At 41.6% G+C, this 26771-nt stretch overlaps 1 protein-coding gene across 1 annotated transcript in view; it reads left to right on the top strand.

The window, feature by feature from the left end:
• Positions 1 to 1567: 1567 nt before the first annotated feature.
• The window catches only part of LOC124803005 (ATP-binding cassette subfamily G member 4-like), a 410627-nt gene continuing 385423 nt past the window's right edge, over positions 1568 to 26771 (top strand). Inside the window, exon 1 of the mRNA XM_047264112.1 lies at positions 1568 to 1817. The gene's annotated coding sequence lies outside the window, so the exon portion shown is untranslated. The remainder of the gene's footprint in view (positions 1818 to 26771) is intronic.

The raw sequence follows: 26771 nt of genomic DNA, 5'->3' as shown, positions 1-26771 counted from the left end.
GGCTTTGTTGTTCGCTGTTTTTTGGATTTTTTGCGATAATTTATCAATCATGTGAGCGTTATATCCATTGTTTAGATCTATGGCTTTGATGATGTTGGTTCCAGTGGAATTTTATGCAGGCGATTAAGCATGGACCTGAAGTGTGCTATTTTATGTTGGTTTGGATGGCAAGATGAGCTGATGATGCACACACCTGTGGCTGTTTGCTTTCTGTAAATTTCAAAGCGATGTTTCTGGTTTTTGTTGCAAATTTTTAAATATAATAAAGTCTCGCTGTTATTGGATTCATGAGCAACAGTGAATTTGATGTTATTGTGCATGCTGCTCAGCTTGGTAGCTAATGTGTCAATTTCTTCATTTGTGTCATCAAAAACAATAATTGTATCATCTACATACCTTTTATAGTAGATGATTTTGCTGTTGATGTGATTGTTAGTTTTGAAAAACGTGTGCTCTAAGTCGTTAATGTAAATGTCTCCCAACTTCCCAGCTAGGCTGATACCCATTGCCAACCCATCATTCTGTTTATAAATTTTGTTATTAAAACTGAAGTAATTGCATGACAGCACCAATGTGAGTAACTCAATGAGCTCATAGATTTCTGCCATACTCAGTTTATTGTGTTCAAGCAGATTGTTCTTGACTATATTTTTGGTGTCCTGTTTAGGGATGTTAGTATTGAGATTTACAATGTCAGGCGATGCAAATCTGACTGTCAGTGGAATGTGCACATCCTTAATTTTGTCAATGAGTTCATACGTGTTCGTAATGGAGTAGTTGGTTTCAAAAATATAATGGGTATTCAGAAGAGCTAGCAGTTTGTAATTTAATCTATATGAGGGGCTGTTCCTAGAGTTAACAATAGGCCTGATTAGACAATGCTGTTTATGTATCTTAGGCTGTGACCGATGGCGAGAGGCAGTGGGGTTCATAGCAATGCAGCCACGCACTTAGCAGTTGATCACGCCTACCCAGAAGTGGGTGCTTAGGAAATGGCCAATTGAAGCACAGACAGATGTTCCATTTAGTAACATTAACGTTTCACTTAAACTGGTCTTTCATACGATGCGTCATTTTCGAGAAATTCAGTTGTCTCCAATTAAAGCAAACTCCCTGTATTACGACACCCCTAACGTATTAGTGCCAGAGACATCGAGAGATTACACTAATTACATTCCGCACCGAGGCATTTAAGCAATCATATATTCTGCGCTCTATATGTGAATGGAACGGTAAAATTCCCTAATAGCTGATACAGTGCGACGTACCCTCAGCTACGCACTTAGTGCTGTTTGCAGAGTATAGACGTAGAAGTAGATGTTGAGTGAGTATATGGAGACTATTGAGAATTAAATGCTCAGTTAAAGCTGGTGGAAATAGTTGTTTCGTTTTCTTAAAGATGAAAATGCCTGTAGTTTGTCTGATGTCTAGCTACTGTCGTTCGTACTTATCTGGATGCATTTGAGTGCGCAGAGATCGCGTAGGGTTTTCACGGCCTGGCGTTCTGCGCATGCGCGAATTCGGTGCTGCCCACGAGCCTCTTGCCCCGCAGTTCGATCGCGGCTGCCAAGACCGCCGGTCTACGCTAAACGGCTTCTTCGCTCAGTAGTGGCGGGAACCCGCCCAGCTCCTGACGAGTCGCAAGGCAGCGCTGGTTTCACTCGGCACCGCAGAAGTGATTGCACTCCATACAGTCACGGCTGCACAACCACACTGGTGCTCGTGTTGAGGACCTAAGAACGCGAAGTGCTGCTCTGCTCGACAAGGCCTCTAATATGTCCCCCCATGGTCAACACTTGAACGGAATTGTATTGCAGGTACTGACGACACTCTTTCTTATCCTGCTGATGTGAATGACAAACGTATGGATCAACTAAGTGAAGTTTGTGCCTGATGGCGAGGGTAGAAATGTTCTGTGTTCTACGAGGTAACGAACTAGATTATCCACATACCAAGGACAATTGAAAAACCAGACATTAAATACAAAACCTGTAACAATCCCTGTTAGCTCCATTTATACAAAAACTGAGCAAACGATTAAGGAACAACCAACCAGGAATTCTGCCGGATAAGTATTTTCTCAATACAAATTTGTCGTTCCAGGCACCACTTACCTTGGTTGGACTGTATTTCCACAATATACAGTAAAGGCCCATTGCTTCTACAGTTGAAAAAAAAAGGTGTTTTGCTTGGAAGTAGAACAAACCAGATAAGTGCGAGTATTACTCGGGTTCCGAAGCTTCCGTTGAAATTTAGTTATGCATATACAGTAGTGGAAATCAGTATAAAGGCAGGGATCATTAGACAGTAATAGTACGACGTCTGCAGCATATTGCATCGTATGTATTTTAAAAGTAGTAGATACATGTAAGATAATATTACGTAGTACCTTTCATAACACGAGTAACAAACTAAGGCGTTTGCATTTCCTGAGTTTCCTGTTGTATTATTGCATTGTTAGTACTTTGTCCAAACCCTGTCCTTCCTAATTAACTTAAAAATTCTCTTTGGCAACCATTTTGTAAGGGTTTGTAGTTCTTGCAGTGAAACTGTCGCCTATCCGTCTCGTATTGCTCTTCTCAGCACACGTAACGGCCTCAGACTGCATTCCATTGTGATGAACAGGTCCTGCAAGTACTGCCAAAATGTTTTTCCACGGGGTTCATATCCGGGCTAAGTGCAGGCCGGGATGGACATCGATATCTTTTTCTTCAAACCACCTTTTGGTTGTAGCAGAAACATGTGCAGATCCTTTATGTTCCTTTCTTTACGTCCTCATGCATTGTAATCAATTCTACCTCTAACGTCTGAATGCACGTGTTATGAGAGTTCATTGTAGTGTTTCGCCAAGCAGTGCGTGATTCATCGTTAGCGCAGAAGGCTGCACAAACCATCACACTTCCAACACCAAAATTTCTGCTCCTTCTTACCTGCTGCTCTGTTCTCAGATCACGCCAATAATGCTGAAATCCATCCGGTCCATCTAAATTAAATTTCTTCTTGTGGGATCCTGCCCAGTCGTCTTATGTAGGTTGCCTAGGAAATTGTTTTCTCGGATAGCTAGGCAACATTCAAGCAAATATTCTTAATGGAGTTTATTACAGTAAACTGAACTGACAATACTTAACTCAGGTGTTTTACAATGAAGTGTCGCAAGCAAACGGCGACATGCAAATAATCAATGTCCTTCGATATATACAATTTCTATGCAAGCAATTAATACTGATCACAAGTCAAGGCTCTTCTTGCAGTGCGGCTCTTCTAGTGCTTACAACGGGGGCAGTTGAAAATGTGTGACCCGATTGGGACTCGAACCCGGGAGCTCCTGTTTACATGGCAGACTCTCTGTTTTTTTTTTCTTTGATAGTTGAATTCGTTCGGGGTGGTCTTCTGATGACACCCGTTCAGCCTCTTCGTTGATCCGTTCACACAGTTTTTTTTTTTTATTACAGAGGGCAGCTAACTCTCTGACGGAACACGCTGAGCTACCACGCCGGCATCTCAGCCACGGAGGACACAAGAGGATAGTGCGACTGCAGGGACTTATCTCTGGCACGCCTCCCGTGAGACCCACATTCTCAACTCGTTTTCCCGCACTACATTCATAGTGCCCTTGCCCATTAAACTCATTACTCGCGGCGTGTTGCCGATTCACGTAAGAGTTCGGACACTGTTTGTGTGTACGCACAGAAGAAGATGGTCAAATGGCCGGTGAGCCTTATATATATATATATATATATATAGGGTGAGTCACCTAACGTTACCGCTGCATATATTTCGTAAACCACATCAAATACTGACGAACCGATTCCACAGACCGAACGTGAGGAGAGGGGCTAGTGTAATTGTTTAATACAAACCATACAAAAATGCACAGAAGCATGTTTTTTAACACAAACCTAGGTTTTTTCAAACGGAACCACGTTAGTTTTGTTATCATATCAGAACATATAAACAAATACGTAATCAGTGCCGTTTGTTGCATTGTAAAATGTTAATTACATCCGGAGATATTGTAACCTAAAGTTGACGCTTGAAACCTCCGACGTTCAGTTTCGTGTTGTAACATACACGGGCCACGGTCGGCGAGCCCTCCTGATCTTACACCTCTGGACTTCTTTCTGTGGGGTACGTTAAAGGAGAATGTGTACCGTGATGTGCCTACAACCTCAGAGGATATGAAACAACGTATTGTGGCGGCCTGCGGCGACATTACACGAGATGTACTGAGGCGTGTACGACGTTCATTACGCCAGAGATTGCAATTGTGTGCAGCAAATGATGGCCACCATATTAAACATCTATTGGCCTGACATGTCTGGACACACTCTATTCCACCCCGTAATTGAAAACGGAAACCACGTGTGTACGTGTACCTCACCCCTCATGGTAATGTACATGTGCGTCAGTGAAAAAGACCCATAAAAAGGTGTTAGCATGTGGACGTAATGTGCTGTTCCAGTCTCTTCTGTACCTAAGGTCCATCACCGTTCCCTTTGGATCCCTAAGTAATTCGGTGCTCTCCGATACACACGATCGAACAGCGGAGGAGTGGTACTCAAGCGTCAACTTTAGGTTACAATATCTCCGGATGTAATTAACATTTTACAATGCAACAAACGGCACTGATTACGTATCTGTTTATATGTTCAGATGTGCTAACAAAACTAACAGGATTCCATTTAAAAAAACGTAGGTTTGTGTTAAAAAACATACTTCCGTGCATTTTTGTATGGTTTGTATTAACCAATTACACTAGCCCCTCTCCTCACGTTCGATCTGTGGAATCGATTCGTCAGTATTTGATGTGGTTTACGAAACATATCCAGCGGTAATGTTAGGTGTGACACCCTGTATATATATAGGGTGTTACAAAAAGGTACGGCCAAACTTTCAGGAAAAATTCCTCATAAACAAATAAAGAAAAGATGTTATGTGGACATGTGTCCGGAAATGCTTAATTTCCATGTTAGAGCTCATTTTAGTTTCGTCAGTATGTACTTTACTTCCTCGATACACCGCCATGATTTCATACGGGATACTCTACCTGTGCAGCTAGAACATGTGCTTTTACAAGTACGACGCAAGATGTGGTTCATGCACGATGGAGCTCCTGCACATTTCAGTCGAAGTGTTCGTACGCTTCTCAACAACAGATTCGGTGACCGATGGATTGGTAGAGGCGGACCAATTCCATGGCCTCCACGCTCTCCTGACCTCAGCCCTCTTGACTTCCATTTATGGGGGCATTTGAAAGCTCTTGTCTACGCAACCCTGGTACCAAATGTAGAGACTCTTCGTGCTCGTATTGTGGACGGCTGTGATACAATACGCCATTCTCCAGGGCTGCATCAGCGCATCAGGGATTCCATGCGACGGAGGGTGGATGCATGTATCCTCGCCAACGGAGGACATTTTGAACATTTCCTGTAACAAAGTGTTTGAAGTCACGCTGGTACGTTCTGTTGCTGTGTGTTTCCATTCCATGATTAATGTGATTTGAAGAGAAGTAATAAAATGAGCTCTGACATGGAAAGTAAGCGTTTCCGGACACATGTCCACATAACATATTTTCTTTCTTTGTGTGTGAGGAATGTTTTCTGAAAGTATGGCCGTACCTTTTTGTAACACACTATATATATATATATATATATATATATATATATATATATATATATATATATATGTCCGAAAGAACAGATACCATCTTCATATACATCTTCTAGTGCTGCCGCGGCTAGCCCGAGCGGCGCATATATTTTCTTCGCATAGGTGCAGAAGGCAATGGAAACCACTGCATTAAAGACACATAACGTGTATCCACAAGACATGCGGCCTGTAATTGAAGAAGTGTCATGATGATCTCTCCATTAGCAAAAGATTCCGGAGTAGTCCCCCATTCGGATCTCCGGGAGGGGACTGCCAAGGGGGAGGTTACCATGAGAAAAAGATTGAATAATCAACGAAAGGATAACGTTCTACGACTCGGGGCGTGGAATGTCAGAAGCTTGAACGTGGTAGGGAAACTAGAAAATCTGAAATGGGAATTGCAAAGGCTCAATCTAGATATAGTAGGGGTCAGTGAAGTGAAGTGGAAGGAAGACAAGGATTTCTGGTCAGATGAGTATCGGGTAATATCAACAGCAGCAGAAAATGGAATAACAGGTGTAGGATTCGTTATGAATAGGAAGGTAGGGCAGAGGGTGTGTTGCTGTGAACAGTTCAGTGACCGGGTTGTTCTAATCAGAATCGACAGCAGACCAGCACCGACAACGATAGTTCAGGTATACATGCCGACGTCGCATGCTGAAGATGAACAGATAGAGAAAGTGTATGAGGATATTGAAAGGGTAATGCAGTATGTAAAGGGGGACGAAAATCTAATAGTCATGGGCGACTGGAATGCAGTTGTAGGGGAAGGAGTAGAAGAAAAACGTTGCAGGAGAATATGGGCTTGGGACAAGGAATGAAAGAGGAGAAAGACTAATTGAGTTCTGTAACAAGTTTCAGCTAGTAATAGCGAATACCGTGTTAAAGAATCACAAGAGGAGGAGGTATACTTGGAAAAGGCCGGGAGATACGGGAAGATTTCAATTAGATTACATCATGGTCAGACAGAGATTCCGAAATCAGATACTGGATTGTAAGGCGTACTCAGGAGCAGATATAGACTCAGATCACAATATAGTAGTGATGAAGAGTAGACTGAAGTTCGAGACATTAGTCAGGAAGAATCAATACGCAAAGAAGTGGGGTACGGAAGTACTAAGGAATGACGAGATACGTTTGAAGTTCTCTAACGCCATTGATACAGCAATAAGGAATAGCGCAGTAGGCAGTACAGTTGGACAGGAATGGACATCTCTAAAAAGGGCCATCACAGAAGTTGGGAAGGAAAACATAGGTACAAAGAAGGTAGCTGTGAAGAAACCATGGGTAACAGAAGAAATACTTCAGTTGATTGATGAAAGGAGGAAGTACAAACATGTTCCGGGAAAATCAGGAATACAGAAATACAAGTCGCTGAGGAATGAAATAAATAGGAAGTGCAGGGAAGCTAAGACGAAATGGCTGCAGGAGAAATGTGAAGACATCGAAAAATATATGATTGTCGGAAGGATAGACTTAGCATACAGGAAAGTGACATTAAAAGCAACGGTGGTAACATTAAGAGTGCAACGGGAATTCCACTGTTGAATGCAGAGGAGAGAGCAGATAGGTGGAAAGAATACATTGAAAGCCTCTATGAGGGTGTAGATTTGTCTGATGTGATAGAAGAAGAAACAGGAGTCGATTTAGAAGAGGTAGGGGATCCGGTATTAGAATCGGAATTTAAAAGAGCTTTGGAGGACTTATGGTCAAATAGGGCAGAAGGGATAGATAACATTCCATCAGAATTTCTAAAATCATTGGGGGAAGTAGCAACAAAACGACTATTCACGTTGGTGTGTAGAATATATGAGTCTGGCGACATACAATCTGACTTTCGGAAAAGCATCATCCACACAATTCCGAAGACGGCAAGAGCTGACTAGTGCATCGAAGCTGCTTACAAGAATAATATACAGAAGAATGGAAAAGAAAATTGAGAATGCACTAGGTGAAGATCAGTTTGGCTTTAGGAAAAGTAAAGGGACGAGAGAGGCAATTCTGACGTTACGGCTAATAATGAAAGCAAGGCTCAAGAAAAATCAAGACACTTTCATAGGATTTGTCGACTTGGAAAAATCGTTCGACAATATAAAATGGTGCAAGCTGTTCGAGATTCTGAATAAAAGTAGGGGTAAGCTATAGGGAGAGACGGTCATATACAATATGTACAACAACCAAGAGGGAATAATAAGAGTGGACGATCAAGAACGAAGTGCTCGTATTAAGAAGGGTGTAAGACAAGGCTGCAGCCTTTCGCCCCTACTCTTCAATCCGTACATCGAGGAAGCAATGATGGAAATAAAAGAAAGGTTCAGGAGTGGAATTAAAATACAAGGTGAAAGGATATCAATGGTACGATTCGCTGATGACATTGCTATCCTGAGTGAAAGTGAGGAAGAATTAAATGATTTGCTGAACGGAATGAACAGTCTAATGAGTACACAGTATGGTTTGAGAGTAAATCGGAGAAAGACGAAGGTAATGAGAAGTAGTAGAAATGAGAACAGCGAGAAACTTAACATCAGGATTGATGGTCACGAAGTCAATGAAGTTAAGGAATTCTGCTACCTAGGCAGTAAAATAACCAATGACGGACGGAGCAAGGAGGACAACAAAAGCAGACTCGCTATGGCAAAAAAGGCATTTCTGGCCAAGAGAAGTCTACTAATATCAAATACCGGCCTTAATTTGAGGAAGACATTTCTGAGGATGTACGTCTGGAGTACAGCATTGTATGGTAGTGAAACATGGACTGTGGGAAAACCGGAACAGAAGAGAATCGAAGCATTTGAGATGTGGTGCTATAGACGAGTGTTGAAAATTAGGTGGACTGATAAGGTATGAGGAGGTTCTATGCAGAATCGGAGAGGAAAGGAATATGTGGAAAACACTGATAAGGAGAAGGGACAGGATGATAGGACAGCTGCTAATACAGGAGGGAATGACTTCCATGGTACTAGAGCGAGCTGTAGAGGGCAAAAACTGTAGAGGAAGACAGAGATTGGAATACGTCAAGCAAATTATTGATGACGTAGGTTGCAAGTGCTACTACGTCGTCTCACAGCCTTCTCTGCTGTTTCGTTCAGGCCGACGTGCCGGCCCTTGATGTTACGCCGGAACACTTCTCATCACTGCAAATCACTTTAGCCCATTCTGAAGTCCATGACATATGTTTTTCAGCAAACTCCCATCTAGCCTGCTTACGTTTGGGTGTTAGAGCAGGTTTCTCCTGTCGTTTCTTCAGTGCAAGGTTTTTGTCATTTGACAAAATATGTTGTAAGCATGTGGCAGTTGCTGACAACTGTAAATCAGCAACAAGTTGAGAAGAGAAAGGTTTGTTGCCCTTGCTTTGCGTAAGAGGAACCGTTTCGATGCTTCAAATGATCTCAGCCCATATTTTATTTTCTGTAAATATTGTGCGCTCCACCTAACGAAATAATCAATCACTGTGCTTGACAACTCAACTTCTTGGCGATTTGGCTATTAGAGAGTCACATATCCATGTACTCACTGATGTTTGCTTTTTCATCTCATGGTAACTGTTTTCCGCCTGGTACTTTCACAATCGTGGTTTACGTATACAACACACACTGTCACTAATGGTATCTGGTTCCTACCTGCAGTAATGGCACGTACGCACACACTAACATCAGAAAAAGCCTACTGCCTTTATACTGACATCCACCTTCTACTACTGGAGTCGATGATGTCTTTTATATACTGTACTGTACTGCTGACATCAAATAGGATACTATTTGACTGCATTTATCAGTGTACTGTATCTGATGCTCTTGCATGTACACTGCGCACGACTATTGCAGCAGACTACGTTAATTTTCCTACAGATACCTAGGCGTTTATACCGATTTCCAATACTGTACAGAGAGGTCAAATATAGCATAAAAAGACTGTAAGGTTGTTGCAGGATAGGTTTTACTGATAAAAAAATTATTAAGAAAAAAATTCGACTCGTTGGGCCGTTTCCCAGTTGTTTACCATTGAAGTTAACCAATTAGGTCGTTGCGCACTCAAATTCTAGTAGACTGTCTGAGGTATTGTCTGTCGCCAGACATGTTCTTTGTTTGGTTTCCTCAAACCGAAGAAACTTCGGGTTGATCAGTTCCGAAAAAGGCACATTTCAACTGATAATGAGCATTTGAGGAGGAGGAGATTACTGTTTCTTCGACAACGAGGTTATTAGTGACGCAACGCAAGGTCGGCTAAGTGAAGGATGGAGTAGGAAAGGGGGTGTGCCGTTTGGAAGAAAACATCCCGGCATTTGCCTTAAGCGATTTAGAGAAATCACAGAAAACGTAAGTCAGAATGGCCGGACGCGGGTTTGAGCCACCTTCCTCCCGAATGTGAGTCCAGCGTGCTAACCACGACACTACTCGACTCGGTGTTACTGCATTTTAGCGCGTGCAAGTGCCTGAATTTGCGCGCTCAACCACCTAACTGGCTAACGTCAATGCCAATTCAATCGGAAACGGTGCAGCGTATCAAATTTTTTCTTAGCAATTATTTCTAAGCACAATGTACCCTGAAACACCCTCTAAAGCATTTCACACTGTTTCTGACCACTCTCTAGGTAATAACAATAATTTCTTGTGGCTCATTGGCCTGGTGCAAGTCTTCCTATTGGACGCCACTTCGGTGACTTGCGTGTCCCTCACCTACCCCAGTTATCGAACCGGGGAAAGGTGACCTACAGTTTGACGTGGAATCCGAACCACTTGTTGTTTCTGGCGACCCTTCTCATCGTTGAGAGGTGAAAGCTAAGATAAAACGAAGGCTGAAAAATCCGTACTCCGACAGAGATTCGATCCCGCAATCTCTCCATATCCAGGCAAACGCTTTATCGCTAGAGTACTTTTTTCCTTAAACCTCTTATTCTATTAAAATACAACGAATTACAGTGATGTACAAAAGCTAATGCCAACTTAACTACCGAGCGAGGTGGCGCAGTGGTTAGCACACTGGACTCGCATTCAGGAGGACGAGGGTTCAATCCCGTCTCCGGCCATCCTGATTTAGGTTTTCCGTGATTTCCCTAAGTCGCTTCAGGCAAATGCCGGGATGGTTCCTTTGAAAGGGCACGGCCGATTTCCTTCCCCATCCTTCCCTCACCGAGCTTGCGCTCCGTCTCTAATGACCTCGTTGTCGACGGGACGTTAAACACTAATTTCCTCCTCCTCCAACTTAACTACTACTGGACCGTCATTCACATTGTTGCATTAATCAAGGAATTAATTTTTTTTAAATTAAACAAAAAAGAGTAATTTAAGGGACAATATAGTTTAATATTCGAATGTACAGCAAGAATTGATTTTAACTTCTTCTTACAGAACATTGTTGCTGTGTTATTTTGATGTATTGCTTGAACTACTTTTAGATGTAAACCAAAGAGCAGAATTTTAGCCGCGCAACTGCTACGGTCGCGTTCGAATCCTGCCTCGGGCATGGATGTGTGTGATGTCCTTGGGTTAGTTAGGTTTAAGTAGTTCTAAGTTCTAGGGGACTGATGACCACAGATGTTAAGTCCCATAGTGCTCAGAGCCAGCAGAATTTTAACAAGGGCCACAGAATTTGTCACATAGTAGTTCTTTTTATGATTGCTGTTGCTATCCTATGTCAATTCTTTCAAAAACATTTTCAAGCATGTTTCCATACTTGATTGTGTGGTCTGAGCACTATAATATAATAAAATAATGGAATGGATGATAATAAAATGTTGAAATGCCTGGCTTTTAAAATGTATTGAATTAATGAGATTAATTTTTCGGCATGAATGACAAGCACAATAAGCTAAGCTATGCCTGGAAATAAGATCGTATTAGTTCATATTATTTTGCAGGGCAAAGTAGTTTCTTTCTCCGCTGTAGATTTGTGCTTACCATTCTTTATAATGCTACGTTTGGTCGCCGTGTTCACCTTTGAAGTCTTGACCGTGTTCCCATTAAGCTTATCGGATCTTCGTAATTTTCCAAAGTACACAGGTGGGCTTCAGTTCTTGTAATTACTGTACTATTTGAAATAACAACTCACACGACCTTTCTGTTAATAAAACAATACTGTATTTTTCTAAACAGTGCACATATGAAATACATACTCCTCACTTATTCATAGTGACCCCAAAATGGCGGTCTACAATTACTCGCTAAAAATGGCGTGCTTCTCACTCGTTCACCAGCTGAGCGAGAAACCTTCGTTCCTCCTACTGGTACCAGAAAAAATCCTCTGTTTTTTAACAACTGAAAGTCAAAAAATACATAGGCTCTATGATGGGCTACCGCTTCATCGTCCCTCTTTGCCTTCAAAGAAGACGAAAACATAAAAGAAAATGCAAGAGGTTTATCACAGCACTTGATAACAAGACCAGACATGTGTGCAGGCAGATCATCTACAGGTTTTGATGAGTGCGTTTGTGGATACAAAATATCTGACATATATTACCGGAGCTTTGCCTTGACTTAGAAGCCCAAATTTTTACACTGCCAAGGGGTACTGTAGACCTTGGTAGTTGCTACGAATATATTCCAAATAACCAACCACCCAGTACGTTGTAGAATGAAGAAATCGTTCAGTTTACATAATAATGATTGGCATAATATGAATATCTGCGCAGACTTTGGCACCGTCATAGTAATGTATAATACTGAAATGTTGAAATTGTTAGAATCTCATTATAATCTTACGTGCTATAACTGGTCGTCAATAAGTATCTGACATATCAGGTTTCGGTCTTCATATGACGGTCAATCACCACTGTAACATTAATTGTGTAATTTAGATCTGCCCCAAATTGGCTCCCATAGCACCTCCTAAATCACATATTAACATGAAGCACAACCAATATGAAGTTTTAAGTCAATGTAGCTTGAATGTTCTACAGCAAATTTACTTAGTTCTTATTAAAAAAGACGAAGTAAATATTCCAGAATTCGAATCAAGAACAGCTACCAACATGAGTAACTTGGAAGTGGATAACCTCGAAGTAGTGAAGCAACTTAAATCTCTCAATAAAGCAAGTCTTCCGGTCCAGACTGTACACCAAGTAGGTTATCTTCAAAGTAAGCTGATGCAATAGCTCCATACTTAACAATCACGCTCGACGAAAGATCCATTCCCAGAAACTGGAAAGCTGCAGAGGTCACATCAATATTCGTAGTAGGAGTAATCGACTAAAATACAGACCCGTATCATTAACATAGATATGCAGCAGGATTTTGGAACATATATTGTGTTCGAACATGATGAATTACTTCGAAGAGAACTTTCTATTGACACAGTCAACACGGATTTAGGAAACATCGTTCTTGTGAGACACAGTTAGCTCTTTACTCATATGAAGTGTTGAGTGCTATCGACAAGAGATGTGAAATTGATTCCGTATTTCTAGATTTTGAGGAGGCTTCTGACACTGTACCACACAAGTGGCTTGTAGGGAGAAACGATCATCATAATAAAATAAGGGAAATCAGAGCTCGCACGGAAGGCTACGTATGGTCATTTTTCCGCGCTGTTCGAGATTGAAATAACAGAGAATGACTGTGAAGGTGGTTAGATGAATCCTCAGCCAGGCACTTAAGTCTGGTTACGAGTATCCATGTAGATATAGATGTAGAAAAGACTGAAAATGAGGGAGACTCTGCCAGTCAGTTTATTCCAGAAGATACAGTAGGTAACGTCGTTCTATGAGTCCACCAGTGTGGATTATTTATACGTAGCGTTTATGTACAATTTTACATTACAGTAGAGGTGACGTCACGCAACATCAGGTAATGGGGCGGAACCAGCACAGTGTACCAATATTTGCCTTCACATTTAGCTCGTGACCCGTCTCCGTACCGTGGTCGCAAACGCACACCTGTGTGATGGCACTCGACTCGATGATAAGTCGGTTCGTGTCCTGATGGAGCAAAATTTTTGCTGGCAGTGTTTAGCCGGGAAGGGAGAAGAGATGGTGGCGGAAAATGTTGATGGCCACTAGTCTCTGTGATAATGACCTGATTAAATTCAAAACCTCTCTGCAGTGTCTCATGAAATGAAGACGTGACAATATTGGATATGATCCGTCAATCTGAAGGGAGCGTTCAGCTCGGCCTCTCCCTTAGTGCTGCTAGTGATTAGAGTACCGACACTAGGTTTCATCCTCTTCTTTCCCTTCATCCATAACAAAACCCATCACTGTACAAGTACTCGTAACAGTCATCCTTAAGACACAGATACACACTTGACAGTTCGTTATAGGTCAGAGGACGACCACGACGGATCACCTCCACTTGGACTTTACCATGGGCAGCGGTACAAGATTCCCCTGCATTTGCTACCTTGCGGTCATTTCCTGAGAGTGGGACCACATTGTCCTTTGATTTAGCGTGTCCTATCCTAGTTACCATGAGAAAGAGATTGAGTAATCAACGAAAGGATAACGCTCTACGAGTCGGGGCGTGGAATGTCAGAAGCTTGAACGTGGTAGGGAAACTAGAAAATCTGAAAAGGGAAATGCAAAGGCTCAATCTAGATATAGTAGGGGTCAGTGAAGCGAAGTGGAAGGAAGACAAGGATTTCTGGTCAGATGAGTATCGGGTAATATCAACAGCAGCAGAAAATGGTATAACAGATGTAGGATTCGTTACGAATAGGAAGGTAGGGCAGAGGGTGTGTTACTGTGAACAGTTCAGTGACAGGGTTGTTCTAATCAGAATCGACAGCAGACCAACACCGACAACGATAGTTCAGGTATACATGCCGACGTCGCAAGCTGAAGATGAACAGATAGAGAAAGTGTATGAGGATATTGAAAGGGTAATGCAGTATGTAAAGGAGGACGAAAATCTAATAGTCATGGGCGACTGGAATGCAGTTGTAGGGGAAGGAGTAGAAGAAAAACGTTGCAGGAGAATATGGGCTTGGGACAAGGAATGAAAGAGGAGAAAGACTAATTGAGTTCTGTAACAAGTTTCAGCTAGTAATAGCGAATACCGTGTTCAAGAATCACAAGAGGAGGAGGTATACTTGGAAAAGGCCGGGAGATACGGGAAGATTTCAATTAGATTACATCATGGTCAGACAGAGATTCCGAAATCAGATACTGGACTGTAAGGTGTACCCAGGAGCAGATATAGACTCAGATCACAATATAGTAGTGATGAAGAGTAGGCTAAAGTTCAAGACATTAGTCAGGAAGAATCAATACGCAAAGAAGTGGGATACGGAAGTACTAAGGAATGACGAGATACGTTTGAAGTTCTCTAACGCCATTGATACAGCAATAAGGAATAGCGCAGTTGAACAGGAATGGACATCTCTAAAAAGGGCCATCACAGAAGTTGGGAAGGAAAACATAGGTACAAAGAAGGTAGCTGCGAAGAAACCATGGGTAACAGAAGAAATACTTCAGTTGATTGATGAAAGGAGGAAGTACAAACATGTTCCGGGAAAATCAGGAATACAGAAATACAAGTCGCTGAGGAATGAAATAAATAGGAAGTGCAGGGAAGCTAAGACGAAATGACTGCAGGAAAAATGTGAAGACATCAAAAAAGATATGATTGTCGGAAGGACAGACTCAGCATACAGGAAAGTCAAAAGAACCTTTGGTGACATTAAAAGCAACTGTGGTAACATTAAGAGTGCAACGGGAATTCCACTGTTAAATGCAGAGGAGAGAGCAGATAGGTGGAAAGAATACATTGAAAGCCTCTATGAGGGTGAAGATTTGTCTGATGTGATAGAAGAAGAAACAGGAGTCGATTTAGAAGAGGTAGGGGATCCAGTATTAGAATCGGAATTTAAAAGAGCTTTGGAGGACTTACGGTCAAATAAGGCAGAAGGGATAGATAACATTCCATCAGAATTTCTAAAATCATTGGGGGAAGTGGCAACAAAACGACTATTCACGTTGGTGTGTAGAATATATGAGTCTGGCGACATACCATCTGACTTTCGGAAAAGCATCATCCACACAATTCCGAAGACGGCTAGAGCTGACAAGTGCGAGAATTATCGCACAATCAGCTTAACAGCTCATGCGTCGAAGCTGCTTACAAGAATAATATACAGAAGAATGGAAAAGAAAATTGAGAATGCGCTAGGTGAAGATCAGTTTGGCTTTAGGAAAAGTAAAGGGACGAGAGAGGCAATTCTGACGTTACGGCTAATAATGGAAGCAAGGCTAAAGAAAAATCAAGACACTTTCATAGGATTTGTCGACTTGGAAAAATCGTTCGACAATATAAAATGGTGCAAGCTGTTCGAGATTCTGAAAAAAGTAGGGGTAAGCTATAGGGAGAGACGGGTCATATACAATATGTACGACAACCAAGAGGGAATAATAAGAGTGGACGATCAAGAACGAGGTGCTCGTATTAAGAAGGGTGTAAGACAAGGCTGTAGCCTTTCGCCCCTACTCTTTAATCTGTACATCGAGGAAGCAATGATGGAAATAAAAGAAAGGTTCAGGAGTGGAATTAAAATACAAGGTGAAAGGATATCAATGATACGATTCGCTGATGACATTGCTATCCTGAGTGAAAGTGAAGAAGAATTAAATGATCTGCTGAACGGAATGAACAGTCTAATGAGTACACAGTATGGTTTGAGAGTAAATCGGAGAAAGACGAAGGTAATGAGAAGTAGTAGAAATGAGAACAGCGGGAAACTTAACATCAGGATTGATGGCCACGAACTCAATGAAGTTAAGGAATTCTGCTACCTAGGCAGTAAAATAACCAATGACGGACGGAGCAAGGAGGACATCAAAAGCAAACTCGCTATGGCAAAGAAGGCATTTCTGGCCAAGAGCAGTCTACTAATATCAAATACCGGCCTTAATTTGAGGAAGACATTTCTGAGGATGTACGTCTGGAGTACAGCATTGTATGGTAGTGAAACATGGAATGTGGGAAAACCGGAACAAAAGGGAATCGAAGCATTTGAGATGTGGTGCTATAGACGAATGTTGACTATTAGGTGGACTGATAAGGTAAGGAATGAGGAGGTTCTACGCAGAATCGGAGAGGAAAAGAATATGTGGAAAACACTGATAAGGAGAAGGGACAGGATGATAGGACATCTGCTAAGACATGAGGGAATGACTTCCCTGGTACTAGAGGGAGCTGTAGAGGGCGGGAACTGTAGAGGAAGACAGAGATTGGAATACGTCAAGCAAATAATTGAGGACGTAGGTTGCAAGTGCTACTCTGAGATGAAGAGGTTAGCACAGGAAAGGAATTCGTGGCGGGCCGCATCAAACCAGTCAGTAGACCGATGACAAAAAAAAAAAAATAAAAAAAAAATAAAAAAAATCCTAGTTAAAAAGTCCGCAGTTCATGGTCTTGCGGTAGCGTTCTCGCTTGCCGAGCACGGGGTCCAGGGTTCGATTCCTGGCGGGGTTAGGAATTTCCCCTGCCTCGAGATGACTGGGTGTTGTGTCGTCTTCATCATTATCGATCATGCCCATTACTGTCCGAGGAAGGCAATGGCAAACCACCTCCGCTAGGACCTGGCCTAGTGTGGCGCTGCTGGTCTCCCGCACCGTCCCGTACGCTCCGTCACGGAGTATGGGACTTGATCATCCTAGGTAAAAGATTCAGTAAAACGAACACGGCCGTTGTATCACTTAAGTACTCTCTCCAAGAATTTTCGAATGGCGATGAAAAGAAACCAAAGTTCCATTTCCAAAACGAAAATCCCTTTTGCACATCTGCACCGTTGCAAGCGTAGACTAAACGAAGAAATACTCAAACCTTTTTTTAATAACCACACGCATACTGTCTGCAACATTTAGCAGAAGTATTTGAGCTTTACGGTTTGGGTTGGAATCCAGACAGTGGATGTAAGTTAAGACAACGGCTCCCAGCATCGATGAAGACTTCGATATACTGTACGTAAAATGGAACTGTCAACTAGGCTAGTACGAAAAAATATACTGTCAACTACGCCAGAGGAAGGAAGATCAGAGTTTAAAGTCAAGTGGATGTTGGGGTCGTTAGAGACGTGGCACACCCTCGGATTGGAGTAGGAAATTGGCTGCGTCTTATTCAAAGTTATTACCCCGTCGTTTACCATAAGATAGTTAGGTGGATCACCAAAGGCATAGGTGGATGGCGATTCGAGGCCTGGCCCTCTCGAATGAGAGAGAAATCTATAATACATCTGCATCATTACTCTGAAATTCACATTTAAGCGCGTGACAGATGGTTCATAGGATCGCTTTCAGACTATTTCTCGAACGTTCCACGGTCTAATAGCACCTGTCAAAATGGGCATTTACTTCTTTCTGTGAGGGCTCTGAATTCTCTTACTTTATCACTATGGTCGTTTCTCCCTACCCAGGTGGGAGTCAAAAAAATATTTTCTCATTCGGAGAAGAAAGTTACTGACTAAAATTTTGTAAATAGATTTCGCCGCAAACAAAATGCCTTCGTTTTAATGGTTGCCATAACAACTCGTCTATCATGTCCGTGACATGCTCTCTCCTGTTTAGCGATAATATAAAATGAAATATAGTCCTCTCTGGTAAGGATCCCACAACGCGCAGCTACGTCTAGAACGGCTCACACTCTCTTATTGTATGCGATATGTTTTGCAGAGGCATTGCACTTTCTCAGAACAAATGTAAGTGTTGCATCCGCGTTCCATAACAACTGATTTTACACTTTCACCCATTCGAGTCCAGTACACTCATTCAACTTCTGTCCCGTTATTCTGGTGCATTTAGAGCGATGCAGCACACGAAATTCAAAGATAACGTACGTTTTGTTGCAATATTCATTGAAGACTGTACACAAATCAGTACATTTTTTTATCTTGACCCACTCATTAGATGGCACATGAAGCTTCAGTAGGGAGTGGCTGCTTAGAGATTCGCGGTTTCACATCGTTCTTTTTTTCCTGAAACACTTTCCATAGTTCTTACAATTGTGTGTGTGTAACGATATACGTTTTATCAACGTCTGCAGTGAAACTATTATATTTCATCAGATATACCTTTTTGTCAAAAACTGATATAATGTCCTTGGAGATAATCCGCAACCAGTGGTTATAAAACAGCCTCTTTTTTTTTTTTAATTTTGTGGAATGACCGGTTTCGTTTCAAGTTACTCAGACCTACTGTATCAGTTAAAATAGTAGCCTCTCGAATACCAGCAAATTTACATCCAAAGTCACGTCTGCTACTTTATCCTGTGACGTAGGACGCAAATTTTGCTTCGCAAATCAATACTAAAATTTAAATAATACGTCACAGGTCAAAATAGTGGACTATTTTATCCAGTGACGCTGCTCGTAAATTTTGCTGATAATTGGACGGGCTACCATCTGAGGATGGATGGTTCATGTTGGACCAAAACCTCTCATAAAAAAATTTAAAAGGGTTAACAAGTGGTTCATGGTGTGGGTTCCTGTTGTCATGTCCTATTTCATGAACCACGGGCAACGTATGAGCGGCCAAGTAAGTGGTCCTGACAGTCAGGATACCAGTTACTTTGGAATAAGGCTGGGCATCTTGGACATATTCTGAGTCGTGGTCACCTTTGTGCTCAGACGGCAAAGACTACCAAATCCACCGGTTAGTCCCTCAACCGTTAGGGGTAAAACCCAATGGGACCCGGGGCAAGTAAGGCTAACAACCTGCTTCCCTGGTACTTGAAATATGATGCTGGCAACAATCAGAGCAAAATGCCTCGGACCTCTAATTGACAAACCAGGGGCTCCTAAGATACGACTCGGCAAACGAATGGTAACGAGATGGGGAGCTATTAATATCAATGGGGGCTACTCTGGGAAGAAGGTAGAGTTGGCAGAGGCTGCAAGTAATATGGGGTTGGACGTTTTAGCTGTTAGTGACAGTCGGGTAAGGGTGAGAAAGAAGAGGAAGTGGGAGAATACAAGGTTTACCTGTCAGGAGTCAAAGCAGGAATAGCACAAGGGGGTGTACGGCTTTACATCAGGAAATAAATGGAATCCAACGTAGTTGCGATAAGGTACGTAAATGAACGACTGATGTGGATAGATTTGACAGTGTCTAACAATAAAATTAGGATTGTGTCAGTATATTCGGATTGTGAAGGGACAGATCAAGATAAGATGGATAGTTTTTATGACGCACTCAGTGGCGCAGTTGTTAGAGTAAAGGACAAGGACAGTGTTCTGCTCATGGATGATTTTAATGCCAGGATTGGAAATCGAACAGAAGGGTATGAAAAGGTTAGGGTAAATTTGGAGAGGATATGGAGACCAAGAGGAACGGGAAACAACTCTTGGATTTCTGTGCCAGTATGGTGCCGGTATACTTGGGAAGGCAGGGGAACCAGATCTGTCATTGACTATATAATAACAGATCAGGAATTCAGGAAGGCTGTGAGGGACACACGTGTATTCAGGGGGTTCTTTGATGACACTGATCACTATTTAATCTGCAGTGAAATTGGTATTGTGAGGCCGAAAGTGCAGCAGGTCAGGTCCCTATGTAGGAGGATAAGAGTGGAGAAACTTCAGGATAAGGAAATCAGGCACAAGTACATAACAGTGATCTCAGAAAGGTACCAGTTAGTTGAATGTAGTCAACTGCAGTCATTGGAAAAGCAATGGACAAGGTACAGGGACACAGTACTAGAAGTGGCTAAAGAATGTCTTGGAACAGTAGTGTGTAAAGGTAGGATGAAGCAAACAGCTTCGTGGAATGACACAGTCAAGGCAGCCTGTAAAAAGAAAAAGATGGCGTATCAAAAATGGCTGCATACTAGAACTCAGATAGACAGAGAAAGTTATGTTGAAGAAAGAAACAAAGCCAAACAGATAATTGCAGCATCCAAGAAGAAATCTTGGGAAGACTTTGGAAACAGGTTGGAGACTTTGGGTCAAGCTGCTGGAAAACCATTCTGGAGTGTAATTAGCAGTCTTCAAAAGGGAGGTAAGAAGGAAATGACAAGTATTATGGACAGGTCAGGAAAACTGCTGGTGAATCCTGTTGATGCCTTGGACAGATGGAGGTAACATTTTGAAGAGTTGCTCAATGTAGGTGAAAATACGATCAGTAATGTTTCAGATTTCGATGTACAATGGGATTGGAATGATGATGGAAATAGGATCACATTTGAGGAAGTAGAGAAAATGGTCAATAGACTGCAGTGTAATAAAGCGGCTGGGGTGTATGAAATTAAGTCGGAACTCAACAAATACAGTGGAATGTCAGGTCTTAAATGGCTACACAGGATAATTGAAATGGTGCGGGAGTCGGGACAGGTTCCATCAGATTGGACGAAAGCAGTAATCACACCAATCTTTAAACATGGAAACAGAAAAGATTGTAACAACTGCAGAGGTATCTCTTTAATCAGCGTTGTGGCTAAAATCTTCTCAGGTATTGTTGAAAGGAAAGTGCGAGTATTAGTTGGGGACAAATTGGATGAAAATCAGTGTGGGTTTAGGCCTCTTAGAGGTTGTCAGGACCAGATCTTTAGCTTACGGCAAATAATGGAGAAGTGTTACGAGTGGAACAGGGAATTGTATCTATGCTTTATAGATCTAGAAAAGGCGTATGACCGGGTTCCTAGAAGGAAGTTATTGTCTGTTCAACGAGATTATGGAATAGGAGGCAAACTTTTGCAAGCAATTAAAGGTCTTTACATAGATAGTCAGGCAGCAGTTAGAGTTGACGGTAAATTGAGTTCATGGTTCAGAGTAGTTTCAGGGGTAAGACAAGGCTGCAACCTGTCTCCACCCTTGTTCATATTATTTATGGATCATATGTTGAAAACAATAAACTGGCTGGGTGAGATTAAGATATGTGAACACAAAATAAGCAGTCTCGCATATGCGGATGACTTAGTTGTGATGGCAGATTCGATTGAAAGTTTGCAAACTAATATTTCAGAGCTAGAAAAGAAATGTAAGGACTATGGTATGAAGATTAGCATCTCCAAAACGAAAGTAATGTCAGTGGGAAAGTGATATAAACGGATTGAGTGCCAAATAGGAGGAACAAAGTTAGAACAGGTGGACGGTTTCAAGTACTTAGGATGCATATTCTCACAGGATGGCAACATAGTGAAAGAACTGGAAGCGAGGTGTAGCAAAGCTAATGCAGTGAGCGCTCAGCTACGATCTAATCTCTTCTGCAAGAAGGAAGTCAGTACCAAGACTAAGTTATCTGTGCACCGTTCAATTTTTCAACCAACTTTGTTATATGGGAGCGAAAGCTGGGTGGATTCAGGTTACCTTATCAACAAGGTTGAGGTTACGGATATGAAAGTAGCTAGGATGATTGCAGGTACTAGTAGATGGGAACAATGGCAGGAGGGTGTCCACAATGAGGAAATCAAAGAAAAGCTGGGAATGAACTCTATAGATGTAGCAGTCAGGGTGAACAGGCTTAGATGGTGGGGTCATGTTACACGCATGGGAGAAGCAAGGTTACCCAAGAGACTCATGGGTTCATCAGTAGAGGGCAGGAGGAGTCGGGGTAGACGAAGGAGAAGGTTCCTGGATTCGATTAAGAATGATTTTGAAGTAATAGGCTTAACATCAGAAGAGGCATCAATGTTAGCACTGAATAGAGGATCATGGAGAAATTTTATAAGGGGGACTATGCTCCAGACTGAACGCTGATAGGCATAATCAGTCTTAAATGATGATGATGATGATGATGATGAGTTAAAAACAATAAAAAACTAAAGATGCAATAACGACGGACAATAAAATATTTGCTTATTATTTTTTCTCCATTGTGACGAGGTTTCAAGAATGTAAAATATGTTTAAAACTAGAATACATATTTACAAAAAGACAGATATTCTTTTCCACATATCCCAACTAGAATGATCCTCGTACATTTACAAAAAGTAAAGATTTTAAAACACGTTTTCATGTAAGACGTCTGCCAAACTTGTCACAAATACATAGAAGTATACACACTGAAATAAAACGCATAAAATAATTCTTAGACTATTGTAGCCTTATATCATTGTAGTACATCATCAGGTTTACAGGTATTCTTATTTCTAGTATTGATTCCATATATTGAAATGCTAATATGAAAAGAGAAATATTAATAACTACAAATTTCATTAAGTATTATAATATACTGGAAAGAAGTCGTCAGTGTAATGGATGATCAAAAAATTTTCGTTTGGTTATGTAGCTGCAGTGTACATGCAACGTAGTGCGACACTAATGCAGGTACACAAGCACCGACAAGTGCACAAGGAGTTAGCGTGGCATTTGAACGGAAACTTTCTGATCGACCCCTGCAACCCAAATTCCTTGGATAGGGCACAAAAAATAACTCATATTACACGGTTTAAGACTCTAAAAATCCTAGATAAAGGTCTCGTACGACACTGTACAATGAAGGTTAGCGAAGAACGCTAGCCTTATTTTAATTTTCATATCACTTACCACTGACCACCGCAAGATCAAAATGCCATGTGGTGGCGTTGCGGGTATGTGACACGATAAGAGAAGTTAATAAACGGAGCAGGGACGAATGGGAAATGATTCTAGCAAAGAAACGGGTTGCAAGTGGAAAAATCACTGACATGACGACTTTTGACAAAAGGCAGGTTTTTATGGCCTGACACCTGGGAACGAGCATAGCGGCTACGGAGAAGCTAGTCTGCTATTCGCTTGCTACTGTCGTGAGCCTCTGTGGAAAGTTGTTGAAGGTCAAGTGAAACCACAAGTAGGCGACTAGGTGTTGTCCGTCCACGCCTTATCTTAGCACGTGGAGGACGGAAGCTTTCCAACCCTTTAACCCTTTGTTACCTGTTGATATTAATACCACCTCTTTCGATCCTTGTTTGTTCTAATTACACACATATTTCCCACGCTCTAGGCTGATGATACGTTTAAGTACATGTTTATCTTGAGTTTGAAACACTTCAATGCCTCCTGGATCTCGTCTGCCAGTCAAGGAGTACATTTGTATAATCTTTGGTGAGAGCTGAAGGTTTGCTTCAGATAGACCGTATTTGTTTTATTTACTGCCATGCAAGTGTTGGCAAATTTTGTGTTTACTAAAATAGACACGATGAATTTTAAGTCCTGTTTTCTTCTCATGCAGTTCTTTTGCTAAATCTGCAACTTTTATTTACGAAATAAGGCGAAGACCACGCTGTACTTCAGAGGACTGTCTGGCCGTATGTGCGTTTACCGTGTACTGCCACACAAATGTGGTTTCTCGTTGGCTTCGATATTTTTCTCTGTATTTCACTAACTTTGTCGATGTTGTTCAGAAGGGTCATGTTCCTTTCAGTGTCAGCCCTGTTCTCATTATTGTAAATGTTGTTTCACAGAGAAGTGCCACTTTTTGGGCATTGGCAATACTAACAAATGACGGCATTGTTGCTGCTCTTCTAAACGATTTGCCAGGTGATAATGGCGTTAGGAAGGAGAGGACGATGAAGACAATAATACTCATGTAAATGATGCTAATAATCCGGCATGATTCAGTATTTGACGTGATTTAAAAAAAAAAAAAACGCTTTAGGTTCTAATGAAATTTTCGTAGAGTTTAGATGGAATGTGCACAACTGCAGGTAGAAATAAATTTATCTGAGAGAGTAAAGGAATGTGAAAAACAAGTGATTAATGACTGGTTACATGAAAATCTTCTCAAAAGTTGAACGATATCTGAGACTAAAGTTGGCAAAAGGTGGAGGAAACGTAGATGATTCGATTACTTTGTTCAGTGGAAGAAAGACTGTGAAACAATACAATTCAATGAAGCCTGTACAATGAGGTTACAAACTGTTGCATACGCCAGGCCTGAAATGATGCATTATTGCCTTTGCTTTTCATCAGGCGGGGAAGGAATCTTTGGAGAGTGAATCTGAAAAGTTTTTGTTAGGGTAGTTTTAGGTTTTTCAAAGACGTTTTGGAGCAAAGCATGAGACCAGACTTTGATAACTTTTCTACTTACGTTTTCCTTCCTCAAGCACAAAAGTAAAGATTTTGTTTGTAGCATAATGAGGACATATATGAAAAGTTTTGCATCAGGCGTTTCATCCTCTAAGGAAATGAAAAGAGGTGACTTTCATTGTAGGTTGTGATTATCTGAAATTGGGGTGCTTTGTTGAAAGACAACAAAATTGTATGTCTGACATCGTTTCCATGGAACAGAAGTAACATTTGTCTCCGGAAAGCAGGAGGATGGCATTAAAATCAACATTAACTGCTCTTCTGTAATAAACAACTAAAGTTGTAATAGCGGATTTGCAAACTAATCTGAAGACAGTTCTGCTTATGGGCTGGGAAGAAGATCCAAAAGTATTTATAACTGCTTATGAATCGTACTGTGAGCGGAACAGAAAGATTCCACTTCTGGAGTTTAGGATAAAAGTTGCTCATGTGACAGGTGAATGCAAAGCATATGAATTCCATAGCTACAAGCAAAGTTCTGACAGAACACGCAACAGAAGGAAGAAATTAATGCCAGGGATGTAATATTAGGAAATAAAGGTATTAATTTTGTCACTTTTGCAGTAAACAGAGGGGGATTTGATGTATATAATATAAAAATGATTGATCTGAACCAAACTCAAAATGTTTGTTTTGTAGAGTATTTCTCTGCTGCAACGAAATAACAAATATTTTTTCTGAACTCCATTTAGTAACTGTGCCATTACCTTCCTGATGTTCACTGATTTGTAGCCGTAGTGCATTAGACACGTTTGAATTCGTTACGTAGGAATAGTACTGTACCGAGAATTGTTGATCGGCAAACAACTGGAGAGCCAGGCGGCACTCAAAAGTACCACGTTCGTAAAATGGTAAAAAATAAAATAAAAATTCCGAAAAAAAATTCACTGTTGGATTGCTGTTATTTAATGCTGTTATCTACGTCCACGTCTCTGACGACAGTGCACTTATGGAGTAGGAATAACTGTTTCGGAGCACAACGTTCAGCGCACATTGTCGAACACGTGGCTCCTTAGCAGACGACACCCGTGTGTTCCCACGTTGATCGACCGGCATCATGAATTATGGTTGCGATGGATCAATGGAAATGTCACCCGGTCGAATGAATCACATCACTGCTCATGTCCGGATTTGCCACCATTCAGAAGAATGGCTGCTCGAAACAGGTACACCTACCACAGACTGTGGGGGATATTAACCTGGTCTGCCACGCTACCTGTGGTAGTAGTCGAAGGCATAATGACAGTTGTGAACAACACGAGCATTATTGTCAACCACGTGCATCCTTTCATTCTTGAAGTCGATGGAGTCTTCCAGCATGACAAGTGTCGTTATAAGAAGGCCACAATCATGCTGCAGTGGTTTGAAGAGCATTATAGTGAACTGATGTTGATGTCTTGACCACAAAATTCTCCTGATCTGAACTCGAGGAACATCTGGGACGCCATCGGGCGCCAGCTCAGCGAACACAATTCAAAGGAAACTTCCTGGCAGATTAAAACTGTGTGCCGGACCAAGACTTGAACTCGGGACCTTTGCCTTTCACGGGCAAGTGCTCTACCAACTGAGCTACCCAAGCACGACTCACGCCCCGTCCTCACAGCTTTACTTCTGCCAGTACCTCGTCTCCTACCTTCCAAACTTTACAGAAGCTCTCCTGCGAGCAGGAAAGGTCCCGAGTTCGAGTCTCGGTCCAGCACACAGTTTTAATCTGCCAGGAAGTTTCATATTAGCGCACACTCCGCTGCAGAGTGAAAATCTCATTCTGGACAATCCAAAGGATTTACGTTACCTGTGCATTGTCATCTATTGCTACAGACTTCCGGAAAGCTACCACAAACTTTAAATTAAGTCGTTTTGGGGTATTAGCCCTACACACTAAAATAAGTAAAATACCTAAGTTTCGACCGACTTTGCAGCGATCCTCTTTAGATTAGTGCTTGACGGGGACCGCTGTAAAGTCGGTCGAGACGCCTGTATTTTAATTAGTTTAGTGTCTCACAGAGGCACGGCCTAATACGCACATTAACTTTACTCAGAATGAAACTGTGGAAGCCCACGAACTTACACGTCCAAGGTCTTGTTGAATCCATGAACGCGGACATACCACTGTATTGCTTTACAAAGATGGACCAACACATTACGGACCAGGTGGTTATAATAATCTTGCTTATCAGTGTATGTCTGATAACATC

The sequence above is a fragment of the Schistocerca piceifrons genome, chromosome 6, assembly GCF_021461385.2.
Source record: "Schistocerca piceifrons isolate TAMUIC-IGC-003096 chromosome 6, iqSchPice1.1, whole genome shotgun sequence".
In the NCBI taxonomy this organism is placed as follows: domain Eukaryota; kingdom Metazoa; phylum Arthropoda; class Insecta; order Orthoptera; family Acrididae; genus Schistocerca; species Schistocerca piceifrons.
The sequence above is the reverse complement of the archived record's forward strand: the minus strand, read 5'-3'. Positions and strand labels throughout refer to the sequence as shown.